The sequence below is a fragment of the Stenella coeruleoalba genome (assembly GCF_951394435.1).
Source record: "Stenella coeruleoalba genome assembly, chromosome: 1".
NCBI lineage: Eukaryota > Metazoa > Chordata > Mammalia > Artiodactyla > Delphinidae > Stenella > Stenella coeruleoalba.
Window position 1 is genome coordinate 85935683 of NC_137169.1, and position 24238 is coordinate 85959920.

Sequence of the window (24238 nt, forward strand, 5' to 3'; positions counted from 1 at the left end):
TCTTAGAGGAAAACATAGGAAAAATACTCTTTGACATAAACCACAGCAAGATCTTTTTTGACCCACCTCCTAAAGTAATGGAAATAAAAACAAAAATAAACAAATGGGACCTAATAAAACTTAAAAGCTTTTGCACATCAAAGGAAACTATAAACAAGACAAAAAGATAACCCTCAGAATGGAAGAAAATATTTGCAAATGAAACAAGAGACAAATGATTAATCTCTAAAATATACAAACAGCTCATGGAGATCAATATCAAAAAACAAACAATCCAGTTTAAAAATGGGCAGAAGACCTAAATAGACATTTCACCGAGGAAGACATACAGATGGCCAAGAGACACATGAAAATATGCTCAACACCACTAATTATTAGAGAAATGCAAATCAACACTACAATGAGGTATCACCTCACACCAGTCAGAATAGCCATTATCAAAAAATCTAGAAACAATAAATGCTGGAAAGGGTGTGGTGAAAAGGGAACCCTCTTGCACTGTTAGCGGGAATGTAAATTGATACAGCCACTATGGAGAACAGTATGGAGGTTCCTTAAAAAACTAAAAATAGAGGCTTCCCTGGTGGTAGAGTGGTTGAGAGTCCGCCTGCCAATGCAGGGGACATGGGTTCGTGCCCCAGTCTGGGAAGATCCCACATGCCACGGAGCGGCTAGGCCTGTGAGCCATGGCCGCTGCACGTCCGGAGCCTGTGCTCTGCAACGGGAGAGGCCACAACAGTGAGAGGCCTGCGTACCACAAAAACAAAAACAAAAAATCTAAAAATAGAACTACCATAAGACCCAGCAATTCCACTACTGGGCATATACCCTGAGAAAACTATAATTCAAAAATAGTCATGTACCACAATGTTCATCGCAGCTCTATTTACAATAGCCAGGACATGGAAGCAACCTAAGCGTCCATCAACAGACGAATGGATAAAGAAGATGTGGCACATATATACAATGGAATATTACCCAGCCATAAAAAGAAACAACATTATTTGTAGTGAGGTGGATGGAGCTAGAGTCTGTCATATAGAGTGAACTAAGTCAGAAAGAGAAAAACAAATATGGTATGCTAACACATATATATGGAATCTAAAAAAAAAAAAAAATGGTACTGATGAACCTAGTTGCAGGGCAGGAATAAAGAGACAGACATAGAAAATGGACTTGAGGACATGGAGTGGGAGGGTGAAGCTGGGGTGAAGGGAGAGTAGCATCAACATACATATACTAACGAATGTAAAATATTTGGCTGGTGGGAAGCAGCAGCATAGCACATGGAGATTGGTTCCATGTTCTGTGATGACCTAGAGGAGTGGGATAGAGAGGATGGGAGTGAGGCTCAAGAGGGAAGGGATATGGGCACATATGTATGCAAATGGCTGATTTGCTTTGTTGTGCAACAGAAACTAACACAGTACTGTGAAGTAATTATACTCCAATAAAGATCTATTAAAAAATAAAAAAATAAAGTTGTCTTTCTTATAATGTAATTGTCTGGTGTGTGTGTGTCAGAGCAATGCCAACCTAATAAACTGAGTTACTTCAAATATATTTTATGCAAAGATATTTGCATTATTTTGAAGTAGCAGAGCATCAATTTGGGGTATAGAAAGGTTCTCTCAAATGAAGAAGGGATAATAGGCAAAATCTGATAGAAATTCACATTTCATGTGAAATGTATGGAGTATATGTATGTGTGTGTGTGTATATATATATATGGAAATATATATATATATATATATATGGAAATATATATATATATATATATATATATATATATATATATAAAATACTCCCCATCAGCTTTATATCTGAAAAGATTATTGAGAATCATTGTTGGAAAATGTGTTGGAATAAGGAAGTTTATTCACCACCTAAACCAATTCATTTGAAGTGGGATTAGATATCATCTATTTAATAATGAGAAAAACCAAAAAAAATAAAAGCCATACCTGAATATGTTAAATAACAATACAAGACAATGGAAAAGAAGCATCTGCTTGACCTGGTGAAAGGACTTTTTTCTGAAAGTGATTTGCTGCAGGAACCAGAAGGAAATATTAGAAAACAATCAGCGTTCAAAAAAGTATGCAAGAAATCATTGTTTTTTACAAAACAATAGAAGAAAGTCATTAGAGAAACCATGTTCAAGTGAAATGATAAAGGAATGACTTAAAATAAGAAAGAATTGTAAAGAAATTAAAAATTATATTAAAAGAATAACAATCCATTGATATCTCAAAAAGCTTAATGATGATGTAGAGGATAAGCTTGAATCAAACAAGAAAGAGAAGAACAATAAAACAGTAGGAAATGACTTTTGCTATTTTAGTCTCTGATGTTTTAATTAAACATAAAATGCATTATGGAGAAATTTGAGAATAAGATAAACTCCGTGGATCTTTTCCCCAGAAACAGGTACACATGCATATACACCTAAAACTCGTCAATTTTAAAAGGTTCGCAGACCTCCCAAATTGCACACATGTACCCTACGTTAAGGTGAAGAATTCCCATTATGCAGTGAATCTGAATAATCTAGTTCAATATTTCCAAAACCAGTATTCCATGGAATACATTTTTTCCCCAACTGGCTAAGACCTAAGTGTCCCATACTCAAGTTTGGGAACTGATAGAATAAGCAATATTAAGCAGATTCCACTACTTCATTACTTCTCAGAGCCTTATATATGCAATGTATCAATACCTAACTGTTTTTAAAAATGCTTACTCTCTGCCAGACAATAAGTGTTCAGTATAATATATATTCATCTTACAGTCCTCAGAACAGTCCTATAAGTACTGTACTGTTATTGACAGTGGAATGACATGGAAAGTGAGGTTAAATAACTTGTGAAAATTCACACAGCCTGTCAACTGGGAGAGCTAGGATTCAAACAATCTAGTTTAGACTCTGTGTTATTAACCACTACAATAAAGACAGGAAGCAGGGCATATAGGGACTATTAAACTTTTGCATTTTGAGGTGAACCTATTAATATTCCACAGAAGTATTTTATAGAGCATATATGGAAAGTGTTAATATGATTAAGTAGTTGAATAAAATATAAACATAATGCGAAACTTACACACACACACAGTTACATAGCTTTGAAAACTAACAAAATACAGAACATGTTTACAAAACGTGATCATTTTATTAGGCAACCAAAAATATCTCAACATATTCTGGGCAGAAATTATGCTTTCTATATTCCTTGTTAACAATGCAAAGAAACTAAAAATTATTAACTGTATTAGTTATGGTATAATTATAGCTGCTGATACAGAGCCTCAAAATAACAGCTCTTAAATGAGTTAGAAGTTTATTTTTGTCACACAAAGAATTCTATCATAAACCATCAGGGTGGATAGGGCAGCTCCTGGTATCAGGGACCCAAGCATCTTCTATTTTCTTATTCTACACACCTCAACCTTTTGCTTCCACATCGTGGTCTAAGTTAGCTGCTTCAGCACCTCTCTCCTTCATGTCTGCATTTCAGACATTGAGAAGAAGGGAGCACACTCTTTCATTTTCAGAGTAAGCATTTATATCACTTCATCATTCCATCACTTTCACTCAGGTCTCCTTGTGGAACTATTACATGGCAACACCTAGCTTCAAGAGCAACTAGGAAGTAGTAGTCTTCAGGATGGTGACCATGTGCTCAGCTAAAAAACATATCACCACATAAGAAGGGGATAACAGATATTGGGATGTTGGGGCAACCTATAGATTTGGCCAATCTAGAAGAAAATATTCTCTTTACTCAGATACACAATGAAATCAAAACTATAGTTACAGCAGGTTTAAAACTGGTGGGATGCTGCCAAACTTACACTCAGGAAAAAATTGAATGCTTAAATGATCTTGTATTAAACAAGAAAGAATGAAAATGAATTAATCACTCAAGTGAAGAAGTTAGAAATAATTCTTTATAATGAGTAGAAGAAAAGCAGGGAAAAATTAATAAAGATAAAATTGCAGGTTAATAATTTATAAATGAGAAAAAACAGCAGAATGGTAAATAAATGTAAATGCTGGCTCTGCAAAAGACCATTAAAAGAGACAAACTGCAGAAAACGCAAGTCAATAAAAAGGGAAGATGCAAGCTCTTTACATTATGTATGAAAGAGCGAATATAATCACAAACACAAAGGAAGATTTACAATCATAGGCATATATCATCACCTAGTGCAGTGCCTACCAGAACACCTAACACAAGTAACAGGAGCTTAGTTTTAATTAGTTAATAGGCCCTAGCCTACAAAAAGCTCTTTCTATAAAGTAATTAATATATAAATCTGTTATAGTAAAAAAATCAATTTAAGATGTTGGAAATATGAAGCAGAGAAGAAGGAAGGAAATCAATATTTTTGTAGCACATTCTGTATGCCAGGTACTTTACATACTTTTTCTCATTTATTTAAGCTTCACAACCCTGTAAGGAAAGATTACTACATTTCAAAGCTGAGGAAACAGATTCAAAGAGGTGAGTAGTTTGTTCAATCTCAGGATCTAAATGATTGAAATAGTGTCTGTTCAGGTTAGTCTGCCTAACCTGAAAGCTGATGTTCTTTCCACTGCTTTGTACACTTTTGCTCATTCTCAGACTTCTCTTTGCCAAGAAAATCTTTTCGAGTTCCTTATATCTAAGCAGGCCCATTTAATCTAGTTTATTTTTTCAAATAGCAGGAATTTGTATACAACTTCTTTTGAAAAAGCAGTTTACTGCTCAAAAAAAAATTTTTTTTTCTTCTTAGTTATTGCATCTAGGTGGGAGGGAACTTGCCTAAGGCAGAAGTTTCTCTCAGATCTCAGGACAAATCATATTGCTTCTAATCAACCGGTATACTTTTTATCTTTCAGACACTGGTCTCATAACTGACTGCTTCTTTCCTCTTTGGCTTGTGAGAAGCTCAAAAAACAGGCAGGTTTTTTCCAAAACCCTGCAAAACCCATGCGTGTTTTTTGTACTAACCTTATCTCTGATTTTATTTTCTCTAAGCTTTTTAATTTTTGTTTGATTTTAATATGTTTATTATATCCATGATGTTCCAAATACTTTTGCAAGCCATTTAAAATAGTATATGTACTAAAATGTTGATTGGATAAGACATATATATAGGGCTTCCCTGGTGGCACAGTGGTTGAGAGTCCGCCTGCCGATGCAGGGGACACGGGTTCGTGCCCCGGTCCGGGAAGATCCGACATGCCGCGGAGCGGCTGGGCCCGTGAGCCATGGCCGCTGAGCCTGCGTGTCCGGAGCCTGTGCTCCACAACGGGAGAGGCCACAACAGTGAGAGGCCCGCATACCGAAGAAAAAAAGAAAGGAAAAGGTAAGTATAGGAGTAAATATAAATGAATATTGATATTAAGGAACAATACTAATGTCTTGAGCACTTTACAATGTTATATAATTAAGTGCATCATAATAATAAAAATTATCTCAACGAGGATAATATTTTCATAATGTATACATAAATCATAACATTGCACACTTTAAAAATCTTAAAATTTTATTTTTACCTCAACTATACCTTAATAAAGCAGACAAGAAGATAACACAAAAGGGGAGAAGGGAATAAATTGAGGCAAATCATTCCAAGATCTCAGCAATGAAAAAGCAATAATTTATAGACAAGGATGCATATTTTAGTAACTATGGCAATCACAGAAGGAAAAAGAACATAGAACTAACAAATAGTAGGGAAATAGAATGGCAAAATATAATTAACCCCAAAGAAGTTAAGAAAGGACATAAAACTATAAAACAGATGGGTTATATAGAAAACAAATTATATAATACCTATCAACCCCCTCAGTAACTCTACTAAATAAAAAGGCATTAAATATTCTGACTAAAAGACAAAAAATAAAGCTTAACTATGCTACTTATTAGAAGTATGTCTTAAGTATAAGGGCACAAAAAGAGTGACTGTAAAAGGATATGAAAAGATATATAAGAATGTATTCAAAAGGAAGTTGGGTATTACATTAATATAAGACAAACTCGATTTTAAGATTAGAAGAATTTGTACAGAAAAAAGAACTATTTCATACTAATAGTAGGTCAAAGCAACAACAGAATATACAATTGTAAATTTGTATACACCTATTAACATAGCAAATATATATTATGATGGATAGATGGATAGATAGATATAAGCAAAAGTTGACACAAGTAAAAAGAGAAATAAACAAGTCCAAAGCATATGAGAGAGTTTAAGTCACCATTATTCATAGCTGATAGAACAAACAGACAAAAACATTGTAAGAATATAGATCTGAACAACACAGGAAATTATTTATTGGCATAAATTGAACAGTGCATACAATCATGATAGAATATACATTATTTAAATGCATATTGAATATGTACCAAAATCTAAACTTGGCAAGTTCCATAAAAATAAGAAGAATTCCAAAAAAAAGTTTCAAATAATTGAATAATACAGAGTATAGGCTTCTGGTCACTGCTGAATTAAGCTATAAAGTAATAACAGAGATAACTAGAGAATCTCCAACTTTTGGAAATTAAGCAATTTAGTTTGCATGATTGAAAGACAAAACCACAGTGGAAATCAGAAAATCTTAGGAACTAAATAATAATACAGCACATGAAATCTTAGTTACAGCAATGTTCTCTAGAGACAATTTATAGCTTTAACATCTTATATTGGAAAAGAAAGGGCTAATAATGAATATCAAAGTTTCCATCTCAAAAAGCTAGAAAAAGGAACAGCATATTAAACACAGAATAGTAGTTTGAATGAAATAAAAGTAGAAAAAGATGAAATAGAAAGCAAACACACAACAGAAAAATTCAACAAAGTGCAAAGTTGTCTTGTTTTTGAATAATAAAATTGATTATCACTTGGAGATAGGAGACAGGCCTGACCAAGTTTTTTTAAAAAAAAAGGAGAGAGAGAAAATCATTTTTACGAAAATCAGGAACAAAAATGAGATGTCATTATAGGTTCTATCGATATTAGAAAGATAATAAAGGATGTTTTGAATAACTTTACACAAATACGTTTGACAGTTTAGATGAAAGGAATAGATACCTTAAAAAACAAAATTTAGGGCTTCCCTGGTGGCGCAGTGGTTGAGAGTCCACCTGCCAATGCAGGGGACACAGGTTCGTGCCCCGGTCCGGGAAGATCCCACATGCCACGGAGCGGCTGGGCCCGTGAGCCATGGCCGCTGAGCCTGCGCGTCCAGAGCCTGTGCTCCGCAACGGGAGAGGCCACAACATTGAGAGGCCCGCGTACCGCCAAAAAAAATAAAAAATAAAAAAATAAAATAAAATTTGCCAAAGACATCAGGAAAAGTAATAGAAAATTAAATAATTCTGTGTCTATTTTAATAATGGAACCCATTATTGAAAATTTTACACAAAAATATCCCGTCAAGTTGATTTCACCAGTGACTTCTTCAAAATATTTATGAAGAAACAACACCAATTCTATAGAATCACTTCCAGAGGATTTAAACAAACAAACAAAAAAAAAACAGAAGAAAAACTTCCCATTCTTTTTATGAGGCTGTATAATTCCAGAAAATCTGGAAATATTTAAAAAAATTAAAATCACACAAATTTTTTTACATGAACACAGATGAAAAAAATCCTGCACCAAAAAGTGCAGTGTGTTAAAATGAGTCAGTTTTATTCCATGAATTGTAATGGTGTTTTAGCAACAAAAAATAAATCAATATAATTGACCTTAATGGAAAAAAAGGAGAAAATAGATACAATCATATCAATAGATAAAGAAAAATAAAATACAATTCATGAAAAGAAAAGAATTGTGTAAGCTGGGAACAGTTGGGATCTTCCATTTTATTGAAAGCTTTCCTCAGAGTTTGGGAATGGGACAAGAGTGTCTGAAGGTTTCAGTCTGTGCAAAAATATCTGAAAAAATGAAATGAAAATAATATTACAGGAAGAAATAAACTGTCATTATTTATAAACAATATAATTACATATGTGGTAAATCCAAAAAAATGTGGAAAAATTACTAAAATTTATAAGTGAATTCATCAAGATTACTGAATACAAGGTCAATATACCAAAAATCAACTGTATAGCTATATATCAGCTACAGAAAATATAACATAGAAATGGTAAAGATAACTTTTACAATAGCATAAAATATAAACTATCTAGATATAAATCTAGATAAATCTAAATACAGATAAATCTAGATAAATCTAAATACAGAATATGTAAATTCTGTATCCTAGAAACTACAAACATTGTTGAGAGAAATTAAAAACCTAAATAAATGAATGGATATAATATGCTCATGAATTGGAAGATATAATAGTGTATAACTATTTTCCCCCTTATAAGTGATCTATAGATTCAATGCATTCCAACTAAAACCCCAGAAGAGTTTTTTTTCTGGTAGAAATTGATTAGCTGATTCTAAAATTTATATAGAAATACAAAGGTCCAAAAATAGTCAAGAAAATCTTTAGAAGAATAAAGTGGAAGAATTTCCAGTGCCAGTTACCGTGGCTTATTATCAAGCTGCAGTAATGAAGATGGTATGGTACTGACAAAATAATAGGTGAAAGAAATAGATGAGAATTCAGAAACAGACACACATTCGCCTGGTCCCTTTATGTATGGCAAAGATGACACTGCAGGGCAGTGGAGAATAAGGGGTACTGGTTCCATTGAATATCCATATGAAAAAATGATAGTTGTTCACCCAGCTTTATTAAGATATAATTGACACATAATTCTGTGTGAGTTTAAGGTGTACAATGTGGTGATTTGATACACTTATATATTGCAAAATGATTACTGCCATAGTGTTAGCTAACACTTCCATCACGTCACATAATTACCATTTCTTTTTTATGGTGAGAACATTTACAATCTATGCTCCTAGCAACTTTCAAGTGTATAATACAGTATTATTAACTGTAATCACAATGCTGCAATTAGGTTCCCCAGAACTTATTCATCTTATTTTATAAGTTTACCTTTTTAGAATCCACATATAAGTGATATCATACAGTATTTGTCTTTCTTTTCTGACTTATTTCAGTTATCATAATGCCCTCAAGTTTCATCCATGTTGTCACAAATGGCAGTATATCCTTCTTTCTCATGGCTGAATAATGTTCCATTGTGTATGTGATATATAGATAGATGATAGATAGATAGATAGATAGATAGATAGATAGATAGATAGACAGATAGATAGATGATAGATAGAGATATATCACATCTTTATTCATTCATCATTCACATTGTTGTTTCCATATCTTGGCTATTATGAATAATGGTGCGTTGAACACAGGAGTGCAGATATCTCTTCAAGGATCTGTTTTCATATCCTTTAGATATAAACCCAGAAGTGGGATTGCTGGATAATATGGTACTTCTGTTTTTAATTTTTTGAACAACATCCATACTGTTTTCCATAGTGGCTATACCAATTTACATTCCCATCAGCAGTGCACAAGGGTTCCAATTTCTCCACATCCTTGACAGTACTTGTTATCTCTTGTCTTTTTGATGAAAGCCATTCTAACATGTGTAGTGATATGTCTTGTGTTTTGATTTGCATTTCTCTAATGATTAGTGATGTTGAGTACATTTTCATGTAACTGTTGGTCATTTGTATGTCTTCTTTGGAAAAATGAATATTCAGTTCCTCTGCCCATTTTTAATTGATTATTTTTTGCTATTGTGTGAATTTTTTATATATTTTGAATATTAAATCTTTATCAGATATATAATTTGCAAATACTTTCTCCCATTCCATGGGTTGTCTTTTCACTTTGTTGATCATCTCTTTTGCTGTGCAGAAGCTTTTTAGCTTGAAGTAGTCTGACTGATTAATTTTTGCTTTTTTGTTGCTTGTGCCTTTGATGTCATATCTATGAAATCATTACAAGACTAATGTCATGGAGCTTTTTTCCTATGCTTTCTTCTAGTAACCTTATAGTTTCAGGTCTTAGGTTTAAATCAACCATTTTGAGTTAATTTTTTGTCAGTGGTGTAAGATATGGGTCCAATTTCATTCTTCTGAATATGGTTATCCAGTTTTCCCAACACCATTTATTGAAGAGACTATCCTTTCCCCACTTAGTATTCCTTAAAGGCCTTTGATTCTGTTCTGTTGATCAGTGTGTTTATTTTTAATGCCAGTACCATACTTTTTGATTACTATAGCTTTGTAGTATAGTTTGAAATCAGGAAGTGTGATGCCTCCAGGATTGTTCTTCTTTATCAGTATTGCTTTGTATATTTGAGGCCTTTTGTTGTTCCATACAAATTTTAGAAGTTTTTGCTGTTATTGTGAAAAATGCCACTGGAGTTTTGATAGGGATTGCATTGAATCTATAGATGCCTTTGGGTAGTATGAACATTATAAAGTTATTAATTCCTAATCCATGAACATGGGTATCTTTCCATTTTTTGCTTCTTCTTCAATTTGTTTCACCAAAGTTTTGTAGTTTTCAGTGTATGGATCTTTCACCTCCTTGGTTAAATTTATTCCTAAGTATTTTATTGTTTTTGATGCTACTGTGAATGGAATTTTTTTCCTTGTTTTGTTTTAGATGCTTCATTGTTATTGTGTAGAAATGCAACAACTACTTCATGCCATACAGAAAAGTAAATTTCAGAAGGATTGTAGATCAAATTATTAAAGTTAAAACAATAAAGATTAAGAAAAAGCATAACGGATTTTTTGTTTGGTTTTGGAGGAAGCAAAGATTTATTCATCAGGACACAGCATTAAGTTTACATAAAGGAAAGAATGATTAACTGGATAATATTTAAGTTAAGTATGTAAGTTTTACTGCATAGAATTAAGAATGTTCAGCGATCAAAAACACCATTAATAGAATCAAAACCAAGACACAGGGCTTCCCTGGTGGTGCAGTGGTTGGGAGTCCGCCTGCCAAGGCAGGGGACATGGGTTCGAGCCCCGGTCCGGGAGGATCCCACATGCCGTGGAGTGGCTGGGCCCGTGAGCCATGGCCAATGAGCCTGCATCTCCAGAGCCTGTGCTCCACAATGGGAGAGGCCACAACAGTGAGAAGCCCGCGTACCAGAAAAAACAAACAAACAAACAAAAAAACCAAGACACAATGGTAAAGATATAGATATATGATAGATAGATAGATAGATAGATAGATAGATAGATAGACAGATAGATGGATATCTGACAAAAGACTTTTATCTAGAATATATTAAGAATATCTTCAAATCAATAAGAAAAAAGCATACAGTCCAGGAGAAAAAATAGGCAAATGATTTGAATAGACAGTTCACATAGGAGGACATCCAAATGGCCAGTGAATAGGATAAAACATGCTTAATATCATTGATAATCAAGTTAGTGCAAACTAAGATGAGATTGGGATAACATTACTCACCCACCAGAATGAGTAAAATGAAAAATACAGGTAGACACCAAGAGGTGCATCATTTCTTGATGGTTCCCATCCCAAATGGTTCCCATCTGCCCAGCTGTTGGACTCACTAAAATGTAGAGGACAGCACTGATGAGGATGTACCTTTAAACAGCCCAGGATAAGAAGGAAGCTCACTGTCTTCAGACCTTATGAAGCTTTGTGGTGAAGTGAAACCTAAAAACAAGCCATGTGGCTGACACGGTCTTGGTGTTCCAGCCGGGTGTCAGGCCTGTGCCTCTATGGTGGGAGAGCCAAGTTCAGGACATTGGTCCACCAGAGACCTCCCTGCTCCACATAATATCAAATGGTGAAAGCTCTCCCAGAGATCTCCATCTCAATGCTAAGACCCAGCTCCACTCAATGACTAGCAAGATACAGTGCTGGACACCCTGGACCAAAAAACCAGCAAGACAGGAACACAACCCAACCCATTAGCAGAGAGGCTGCCTAAAATCATAAGGTCACAGACACCCCAAAACACACCACCAGATGTGGACCTGCCCATCAGAAAGACAAGATCCAGCCTCATCCACCAGAACACAGGCACCAGTCTGCTCCACCAGCAAGCCTACACAACTCACTGAACAAACCTTAGCCACTGGGGGAAGACACAAAAACAATGGGAACTACGAACCTGCAGGCTGCAAGAAGGAGACCCCAAACACAGTAAGTTAAGCAAAATGAGGAGACAGAGAAACACACAGCAGATGAAGGAGCAAGATAAAAACCCACCAGACCAAACAAATGAAAAGTAAATAGGCAGTCTACCTGAAAAAGAATTCAGAGTAATGATAGTAAAGATGATTCAAAATCTTGGAAATACAATGGGGAAAAATACAAGAAATGCTTAACAAGGACCTCGAAGAACTAAAGAGCAAACAATGATGAACAATACTATAAGTGAAATTGAAAATTCTCTACAAGGAATCAATAGCAGAATAACTAAAGCAGAAGAACAGAGAAGTGACCCAGAACATAAAATAGTGGAAATAACTATTGCAGAGCAGAATAAAGAAAAAAGAATGAAAAGAATCGAGGACAGTCTTAGAGACATCTGGGACAACATTAGACACACCAACATTCAAATTATAGGGGTCCCAGAAGAAGAAGAGAAAAAGAAAGGGACTGAGAAAATATTTGAAGAGATTATAGTTGAAAACTTCCCTAACATGGGAACGGAAATAGTCAATCAAGTCCAGGAGGCACAGAGAGTCCCATACAGGATAAAAGCAATGAGAAACACTCCAAGACACATATTAATCAAACTATCAAAAATTAAATAAAAAGAAAAAATATTAAAACCAACAAGGGAAAAACAACAAATAACATACAAGGAAGTCCCCATAAGGTTAAGAGCGGATCTTTCAGCAGAAACTCTGCAAGCCAGAAGGGAGTGGCAGGACATATTTAAAGAGAGGAAAGAGAAAAACCTTCAACCAAGATTACTCTACTCAGCAAGGATCTCATTCAGATTCAATGGAGAAATTAAAGTCTTTATAGGCAAGCAAAAGCTAAGAGAATTCAGCACCACCAAACCAGCTTTACAACAAATGTTAAAGGGACTTCTCTAGGCAGGAAACAAAAGAGAAGGAAAAGGTCTACAATAACAAACACAAAACAATTAAGCAAATAGTAATAAGAACATACATATCAATATTTACCTTAAATGTAAATGGATTAAATGCTCGAACCAAAAGACAAAGACTGGCTGAATGGATTCAAAAACAAGACCTGTATATATGGTGTCTACAAGAGACCCACTTCAGACCTAGGGACACATACAGACTAAAGTGAGGGGATGGAAAAAGCTATTCCATGCAAATGGAAATCAAAAGAAAGCTGGAGTCGCAATTCTCAAATCAGACAAAATAGACTTCAACATAAAAACTATTACAAGAGACAAAGAAGGACACTACATAATGATAAAGGGATCAATCCAAGAAGAAGATATAAAGATTGTAAATATTTATGTACCCAACATAGGAGCACCTCAATACATAAGGCAAATGCTAACAGCAATAAAAGGGGAAATTGACAATAACACAATCATAGTAGGGGACTTTAACACCCCACTTTCACCAATGGACAGATATTCCAAAATGAAAATATATAAGGAAACACAAGCTTTAAATGATACATTAAACAAGATGGACTTAATTGATATTTATAGGACATTCCATCCAAAAACAACAGAATACACATTTTTCTCAAGTGCTCATGGAATATTCTCCAGGATAGATCATATCTTGGGTCACAAATCAAGCCTTGGTAAATTTAAGAAAATTGAAATTGTACCAAGTATTTTTTCCAACCACAACACTATGAGACTAGATATCAATTACAGGAAAAAATCTGCAAAAAATATGGAGGCTAAACACATGAAGTCTAAACAATACACTACTAAATATCCAAGAGATCACTGTAGAAATCAAAGAGGAAATCAAAAAATACCTAGAAACAAATGACAATGAAAACACGACAACACAAAACGTATAGGATGCAGCAAAAGCAGTTCGAAGCGGGAAGTTTATAGCAATATAAACCTTCCTCAAGAGACAAGAAACATCTCAAATAAACAACCTAACCTTACACCTAAAGCAATTAGAGAAAGAAGAACAAAAAAAAACCGAAAGTGAGCAGAAGGAAAGAAATCATAAAGATCAGATCAGAAATAAATTAAAAAGAAATGAAGGAAACAATAGCAAACATCAATAAAGCTAAAAGCTGGTTCTTTGAGAAGATAAGCAAAATTGATAAACCATTAGCCAGACTCATCAAGAAAAAAACGGAGAAGACAAATCAATAGAATTAGAAATGAAAAAGGAGAAGTAACAAGTTACACTGCAGAAATACAACGGATCATGAAAGATTTCTACAAGCAACTATATGCCAATAAAATGGACAACCTGGAAGAAATGGACAAATTCTTAGAAAAGCACAACCTTCCAAGATTGAACAAGGAAGAAATAGAAAATGTAAACAGACCAATCACAAGCACTACAATTGAGACTGATTAAAAATCTTCCAAAAAACAAAAGCCCAAGACCAGATGGCTTCACAGGCAAATTCTATCAAACATTTAGTGAAGAGCTAACATGTATCCTTCTCAAACTCTCCCAAAATATAGCAGAGGGAGGAACACTCCCAAACTCATTTTACAAGGCCACCATCACCCTGATAGCAAAAGCAGACAAAGATGTCATAATGAAAGAAAACTACAGGGCAATATCACTGATGAACATAGATGCAAAAATCCTCAACAAAATACTAGCAAACAGAATCCAACAGCACATTAAAAGTATCATACACCATGATCAAGTGGGGTTTATCCCAGGAATGCAAGGATTCTTCAATTTATGCAAATCAATCAATGTGATAAACTATATTAACAAATTGAAGGAGGAAAACCATATGATCATCTCTATAGATGCAGAAAAGGCTTTTGACAAAATTCAACACCTATTTATGATAAAAACCCTGCAGAAAGTAGGCATAGAGGGAACTTACCTCAACATATAAAGGCCATATATGACAAACCCACAGCCAACATCTTTCTCAACGGTGAAAAATTCAAACCGTTTCCTCTAAGATCAGGAAAAAGACAAGGTTGTCCACTGTCACCAGTATTATTCAACATAATTTTGAAAGTTTTAGCCACAGCAATCAGAGAAAAAAAACAAAAGGAACCAAAATCAGAAAAGAAGTAAAGCTGTCACTGTTTGCAGATGACATGATACTATACATAGAGAATCCTAAGGATGCTACCAGAAAACTACAAGAGCTAATCAATGAATTTGGTAAAGTAGCAGGATACAAAATCAATGCACAGAAATCTCTTCCATTCCTATTCACTAACGATGAAAAATCTGAAAGAGAAATTAAGGAAACACTCCCATTTACCATTGCAACAAAAAGAATAAAATACCTACAAATAAACCTACCTAAGGAGATAGAAGACCTGTATGCAGAAAACTATAAGACACTGATGAAAGAAATTAAAGATGATACAAACAGTTGGAGAAATATACCATTTTGCTGGACTGGAAGAAACAACACTGAAGGTGACTATACTACCCAAAGCAATCTACAGATTCAATGCAATCCCTATCAAACTACCACTGGCATTTTTCACAGAACTAGAACAAAAAATCTCACAATTTGTATGGAAACACAAAAAACCCCAAATAGCCAGAGCAATTATGAGAAGGAAAAACAGAGCTGGAGGAATCAGACTACCTGACTTCAGACTATACTACAAAGCCACAGTAAACAAGACAGTACGGTACTGGCAGAGAAACAGAAATATAGATCAATGGTACAGGATAGAAAGCCCAGAGATAGACCCACGCACATGTAGTCACCTTATTTTTGATAAAGGAGGCAAAAGTATACAATGGAGAAAAGACAGCCTCTTCAATAAGTGGTGTTGGGAAAATTGGACAGCTACATGAAAAAGAATGAAATTAGAACACTCCCTAACACCACACACAAAAATAAACTCAAAATGGATTAAAGACCTAAATGTAAGGCCAGACACTATCAAACTCTTAGAGGAAAACATAGGCAGAACACTCTATGACATAAATCACAGCAAGATCCTTTTTGACCCACCTCCTAGAGAAATGGAAATAAAAACAAAAATAAACAAATGGGACCTATTAAAACTTAAAAGCTTTTGCACAGCAAACAAAACCATAAACAAGACCAAAGGAAAACCCTCAGAATGGAAGAAAATATTTGCAAACGAAGCAACTGACAAAGGATTAATCTCCAAAATTTACAAGCAGCTCAATATTAAAAAAAACCAAACAACCAATCCAAAAATGGGTAGAAGACCTAAATAGACATTTCTCCAAAGATATACAGATAGCCAACAAACACATGAAAGAATGTTCAACATCACTAATTATTAGAGAAATGCAAGTCAAAGTTACAATGAGGTATCACCTCACACCAGTCAGAATGGCCATCATCAAAAAATCTACAAACAATAAATGCTGAGAGGGTGTGGAGAAAAAGGAACCCTCTTGCACTGTTGGTGGGAATGTAAATTGATATAGCCACTATGGAGAACAGTATGGAAGTTCCTTAAAAAACTAAAAATAGAACTACCATATGACCCAGCCATTGCACTACTGGGCATATACCCTGAGAAAACCATAATTCAAAAAGAGTCATGTACCACAATGTTCATTGCAGCTCTATTTACAATAGCCAGGACATGGAAACAACTTAAGTGTCTATCGACTGATAAATGGATAAAGAAGATGTGACACATGTATACAATGGAATATTACTCAGCCATAAAAGGAAACGAAATTGAGTTATTTGTAGTGAGGTGGATGGACCTAGTGTCCGTCATACTGAGTGAAGTAAGTCAGAAAGAGAAAAACAAACACCATATGCTAACACACATATATGGAATCTAGAAATAAAAATTGGTTCTGAAGAACGCAGGGGCAGGACAGGAATAAAGACGTGATGTAGAGAATGGACTTGAGGACATGGGGAGGGGGAAGGGTAAGCTAGGACAAAGTGAGGAGTGGCATGGACTTATACATACTACCAAATGTAAAATAGATAGCTAATGGGAAGCAGCCGCATAGCACAGGGAGATCAGCTCAGCGCTCTGTGACCACCTAGATGGGTGGGATAGGGAGGGTGGGATGGAGACGCAAGAGGGAGGAGATATGGAGATATATGTATATGTATAGCTAATTCACTTTGTTATAAAGCAGAAACTAACACACCATTGTAAAGCAATTATACTCTAATAAAGATGTTAAAAATAATGAAAAATTCAGATAATGCTAGTGTTGGTGAGATGATGCTACAACTGAAACCTCATATAGTGCTAGTATGAATGTAAACTAGTACAACTACTTTGGAAAACGGTTGGACAATATCTACTAAAGCTGCATATATGAGCTACCAGCAATTCCACTTTTAGGTATATGACCAATACAATAGAGTATATATGTTCACCAAATCATTGGAACAACATTTTGCAATGAGAAAAGAGGAAAAGAATAAAATCCTAAAATAAATCTAATTTGAGTTGGGTGATGTTTGAAGCAGCTACTACCTGTAGGGCTAAGTTAAATTCTCCCAGCTCAGTGATTCTAGAAATGCTCTCAAAAACCCCTTTAGCTGGGCACAGGTTCCTGGTCTGTTGACTTGGTCCCAGTTTCAACATCTCACCCCATCTTTCTCAGACAGCGGTGTTAATATAGTGTTTTGCCTGATCCCAGGCTTGCCCTTGGATCTTGACTTTCTAATGTTTCTCTACTCCATATTCTACAGTCTGTGAAGGAATTTCACCCTATTCCTATGATCAGGCCTATCTCACAGAACTCCATCTCAGGAATTGCCCTCAGAGCCCCTCTTTAGCTGGGATGGGAAACTATAAGGTGTCAGTGAAACAGGCAGAAGACTAGCAAACATAGAAGAGTCATATTGATTAGATGGCCATTATTTTTCTAATTGTCCTGTCACTTTTGTGTCACCAATTGGTTTTTCCACGTTGATGAAAATTAATTATAAATTTTCTAACACACTGATTTCATGGCATCCTTCTGGGCATATACTTATTATCAATGTAATTAATATGTTTTCAGATACTCTGCTTTGGGAGAAAGTTCAGGTAGTTGAACTCCCTCTTTAGCAAACACTGTGTCTTGCCTTCATGATAGCCTTGTCTTGTTTATCAGGAGAGTGTCATGGGAATTTTTTTTCTTTTTTAAAAATTTTTTTAAATTGAAGTATAGTTGCTGTACAATATTATGTAAGTTATGTGTGTACAATATAGTGATTCTTAATTTTTAAAGGCTATATTCCATTTATAGTGATTATAAAATATTGGCTATATTCCCGTGTTTTGCAATATATCCTTATAATTTATTTTATACCTAGTAGTTTGTACCTCTTACTTCTCTATCCCTGAATTGCCCCTCCCCCCTTCCCTCTTCCCACTGGTAACTGCTCGTTTGTTCTCTATATCTGTGAGTCTGCTTCTTTTTGTTATATTCACTAATTTGTTCTAATTTTTAGGTTCCATATACAAGTGATATCATACAGTATTTGTCTTTCTCTGTCTGACTTATTTCACTTAGCATAATGCCCTCCAAGTCCATCTATGTTGCTGCAAATGGCAAAATTTCATTCACTTTTATGGCTGAGTAGTATTTCATTCTTTATCCATTCATCTGCTGATGGACACATAAGTTGCTTCCATATCTTGGTAATTGTAAATAATGCTGCTATGAACATTGGGGTGCATGTATCTTTTTGAATTAAAAAGTGTTTTTGTTTTTTTGGCTATATACTCAGGAGGGGAATTTTTTATTTTTATTTTTTTGCAGTACGCAGGCTTCCCACTGTTGTGGCATCTCCCGTTGCGGAGCACAGGCTCCGGATGCGCAGGCTCAGCGGCCATGGCTCACGGTCCTAGCCACTCCACGGCATGTGGGATCTTCCCGGACCGGGGCACGAACCCGTGTCCCCTGCATCGGCAGGCGGACTCTCAACCACTGCGCCACCAGGGAAGCCCCACTGGGAAATTCTTTACAGAATTCTCCAATCGTTTCACTCCTTTTGTCCCATTCCCTTGTTTCCTTATTCCCTCTGTTCCTTCCAAAGTTTGCAAATTTCTGCATAGGTGTGGAATATCTTCTTGTCATAAAATGTTATGTTCCTCCACCTTCCACTAAGCTTGTTAAAATATATTTACCCTTCTTTTCTGTCTTCCAATATTGAGTTATATCCCATCAAGTTGTACCTAGGAAACTTTTTGGTTAACATTTCAAATAACTTTTGTATTATATAAAGACATACTCTATATAGGGTCTAGAACAATCAGCTTTACGTTTTGTTCTTATATTTTTTACAGTGGCTTAACTTCATAGCCTCATTCAAAGAATCACGTAGGATAGTGAGAAACTTCGTTATCTAATTGACATATTGCTGGATGATGGACCACTCAAAAGTAGAATCAATTTTAGAATTTACACAACAAATCCATTCTCACTGCATTTAGGAGAAGTTAAAAAATGTATTTTTCATTCTAAAAGTATTCATAAAGGGGTAAATGTTAAGAAGATCAATTCCATAATAAGTGAAACATGTTTGACATGTGGTTAGTGGGAGGGGGGATGAAAATAAGAAAAAAACTAAAGATGATATAATTTCTGAATCCTTACAAGTTTTAAATATTCTAAACCTAGCATAATGCCATCTTCTTTCTCTCTGCATTTCTGTTACTCTCTGCACTTTTTATTCCTTAAATCCTTTAATTATAGCACTGGACCAGCTGCAGCAATGAGGACTGTAACTATGATTTGCTAAAACTCTGTAAGCTTTTCAGTTTCTTACAATTCACTACCTCCTAAACAGATTGGACTTGCACCTCGGCTTTCAGAGAAAAAAGTGTGGGCTCTTGTACTCACATGAGATTGACTGCAAGCTGATCCAAGTGGTGCCAGGGATGGACCATACGGGGCTTGGTTTATGCACTACCTGAGATCTGCTTGAGACCATCTACATCTCCAGACTTCAGACACTTCCCTCACTAGTGATGGGGTAGAGGAAGTGACACGCTAGCAAATAGTCACACCTTCCACAGTTATGAAGCTCCGGACACTGCCAGTGCCACTGCCACCTTCATTGCCACAAATTTAGAAGCCTTCACATGTTGTACCAACTGACATAAAGACATTACATCTGCCCGTTGGCTGTACTGCATGCCTGGAGGCTCTGGATTCCCCAGCATATACCTGGAGGGGCCAACTAACACAACCCAGAAACTGGGGAGCTATTATTGCATGGGACATATAGAAAACAGGATACTGCAAATAAATTGTTTGCTTTTCCTTTCCCTCACTGGACTGTTCCAAGTTGCAATTAGTTACATATAACCCTTCTGGGATATCCTGCAACAATTAACAACCAACTGTGATGCAAAGCTGTGACCAGCTCAAAAATATACTCCTTATTATCCTCAGTTTTTCCTTCACTCCTGCTTCTCTGGGATTGCATACCCAAGAAAGTCATAGCACATAAGCTTTGCCTCAAGGTCCATTTTCTAGGGAAGTTTATTTAAGACATGGACTAAACATCAACTAAAAAGACAATTTTAGAGTCCCTCTTCTAAATGGCCACCACTAAAACATAAGGACATGAAAAAGTTGAAAGAAGTATAGAAAAATATATAGCAGGCAAATGTTAATTTTAAAAACCCACTGTAGTTTTATTAAAGACTGATAAATAAACTTCAATGAATAAAACAGGATAATTAGGAATAAAGTGGCCAAATACATGTCAAAAATTCATCAGAAATATTAAATAATTAAATTGTGTGCACCTAATAAAACATCTCTAAAATATATACAGGAAAAATGGTTGAAACAAGAGCAAAGTGATAAATTTCCAATCATAGAGACTTCCAGTCGCCCTTTCAATCGTTAACACATTAAGAAGAAAGAAATTTAAAGATAGAGATAATTTGAGCACACAATAAACATATTTTAATAGAAATTTTAAAAACTGGAAAAAACCCAAAATATTCTTTGTTAAGTGACTGAATTAAGAGACTGTTATATAGGCACTCAGTGGAAAATTATGTAGCCATGAAAATGAACAAATTATAGCTACATGCGACACAGTGAATCTAAGAAACATAGCCTTGGGTGAGACAAGCAAGTTGCAAACCACGAAGTTAATAATACCATGTTATATATGTCAAAATCTAGAAATAGATACATCTACAACAGAAACTATTTGAAAAAGCAGAGGAACAATAAACCCAACATTCAAGGTATTGGTTACCTTTTGGGATTGGCAGGGAGATGGGGTTTGGAGGAAAGCATATGTACAGCCTCGGTGACATGGGTAATATTCTACTTCCTGAGCTGGCTGCAGGGTTCATGACTGTTATATTTTCATGCTTCATGATTTTTATATATAAAATATTTTTACTTATATATATCAATTTTATATAACAAATATTATATTATAAAATAATATGTAAAATTTTAAAATTAGTCTTAAAGATCATGTCTATTGAGTAAAATATTGATATATCATTAGTTAGTGATAAAATTGTTTAAGAAAATTAATTTTGACAATTTCAATACCAAATTTTAGTCACTGTAGATCTTGAATTGTGGTCTACTCAGAAAAAAAAAATCATACTTTATATCCTGAGTCTCCTAGATTCTCAAAGTCAATAAAAAAGTAATTTTTAAAATGATAAACTCTGATTCAACTTAATGGTCTGCTTTCCAATTCAATTCAGTATTTTTTTCAATATAGAAGGGGTATAAAGTATGTCCAGGGAAATATGGCATGTTTTTCTAATGGTGTTCAGAGGTGCGTCTATCTATAACTTTGAAACTATCAGTGAACGTGTATACTTTACTTAATGTAGAGAAATATTAGTGTTGCTACATGTCATTTAAATATTCTTCCTTGAATTACACATGCTATACATACAGTGCTATATCCTCCCACTCCCATACCTGTAAATTGTTAGTTCAGTCTGTGCACAGAGCTATGAGTGATAAGCTTAGAGAGCACCAAGATGATGTGCTAGTCTGTTCATTTTATTCCTAAATGCTGCCAAAAACCCATATATACCCCATATCTTAAATACACATATTCATTAAGAGATAGCATGATGATAACTAGCTGATTCCAATCAAACCTTCAGTTTATTCACTTATTAGCTGTGGGTTACTTATTATCTTGCTGCCACATTTTCTGCATTTTAAAAATAGAGATAATGTTATTCCCCAATTTAGACGTTTGTTGTGAATATAAAATAATATAGGTGAAGTTCGTAGCACAATGTCCTTTTTATTCATTGAAAGTGCTCAATAATTGTAAACTACTGTCATTATTATTATATAGTTGAGGTAGTGCTTACACCTGTGACCAGTGTTTTTCTCAAAGGAAATAGTACTGGTGTGCTATTTTACTCTTATGTAAGATTTCAGACTACATAGGCTCTATAAGAATATCATGTTTATATGTATGGAGATTGGAAATAAAGGAACGAGTGTATCAGTTTTAACTGCAAGATACAGAAGACCCAACTAAAAGTGGCTTAAACAATAAGGAAAATTTATTATGTCATGTGTCAAAAATCCTTTTTTAGATGTAGGGCGGTACTACACAGTTGGTTCAGAATCTCTCTTTTCTGCCATCCTCTGCATGTGTGTTACTTTCTTCAGCCTTACAAGAAGGCTACAATAGCTTCAGATAGCTTCTCAAAAGACTATTCAAAGATTGAATGAAAAGGCATCCCTCCCCTTTGTCTGAAGAGTATGAAAAAAATCTTGCAAGATGATGTAGTCTTGTGTCTCATTGGCCACAACAGCTTCACATGTCCCTAGAAGAAGCAGGGGTGGAAGGTTGTGAAGGTAGGTAGTGACAGTATTTGTCACATTGAGGATGGGAAGGAAGTGTTGGAAGCAGCATTTAAAATGTTAATCAATCAACAATCAACAAATATTTACTGTACAACACCTAGTATAGAGAATTATTCTATAAATATTTGGGGTAAATACAAAAAAAGATGGCAGTATGTCATTAAGAAGAAAAATCAATAATAAATTTTTTATTAAAAAAGAAAAATACTAGCAGGGACATAGATTCAATTAAAATAAGAAAAATGTACAGAATTATAAAGTAGAAGTATCACATTATTTGTGTATAAGCAAATGTTCTTATCTATATATATATATCTCCTCTTTATCCTTAACTACATTTCCCTCATGGGAAATAACACTCATTTTATTTTCAGTGTTAGCATACCACATGGTTTGGAGAAGTTCCTTTTTTTCCTGGTTGTTACCTGGACACTAACATTTAAAAAATAAATGGAGAAACTCTAGAAAAGTTATGCAATTTGCAATTCAAGATGCAAATTATAATGATAAACTAAGCACTTAGCATGTATAAATATTATACTTAGATTCTAGGGCTTACTGACAAATGATAAGCATGAAAACACTTACACAAACAAGGAAGTATATCATATTTTAGTTCAAAGCCATCACAGAAGCCATAAAATTCCTTAGTGCACATTTTTGAATTTTGGAAATATTGATGATTTCTACATGCATATTGAATCAAAATGGTCATCAAGAGAGTAAGCAGTAAATATTTAATGGATTTGTGAACATTAGGCCAATTATTTTTAACTTGTTTCCATTATAGATAAAAGGAATATTGAAAAAAAATTCTCAGTGCTGTTTTTTTTGAAGATGCCAAGTTTTTAAAGGCTCTGAACTCATAAAAATTTTAAAGCTAATAGAAACCTTATAAATTATTTCATCCTTTCTCCTAATTTTACTAATGAGATTCAGGTAGAGAAGAGGTTAAGTGACTTTTCCCAGTTCGTGCAGCTGGCTAACTGCTTTCTGGGACTGGCTTGCACCCTTTTCAGGCTGCATTTGAACCTTTTTCACAGATTCTTTCCTTTTCTTCTCTAATGTATTTGTGTCCTTCATTTCTTCTCTGGCATGCTTGGAATACACAGAAACTATAAAACCTGGATCTTAAAGCAGGCAAATAATATATTTTACTTAAATTTTAAACAATTCTGTTAAAAACATAATCTGGAGAGATGGATTATGTTTTAAGTCAGTTGTGTTTCCTCCCCACCCCTCCACCCCAGATTTACTGAGGTATAATTGAGAAACCAAAATTGTATATATTTAAGATGTAATGATTTGCTACACATTGTGAAATGATTACCACAATCAAGCTAATTAACAAATC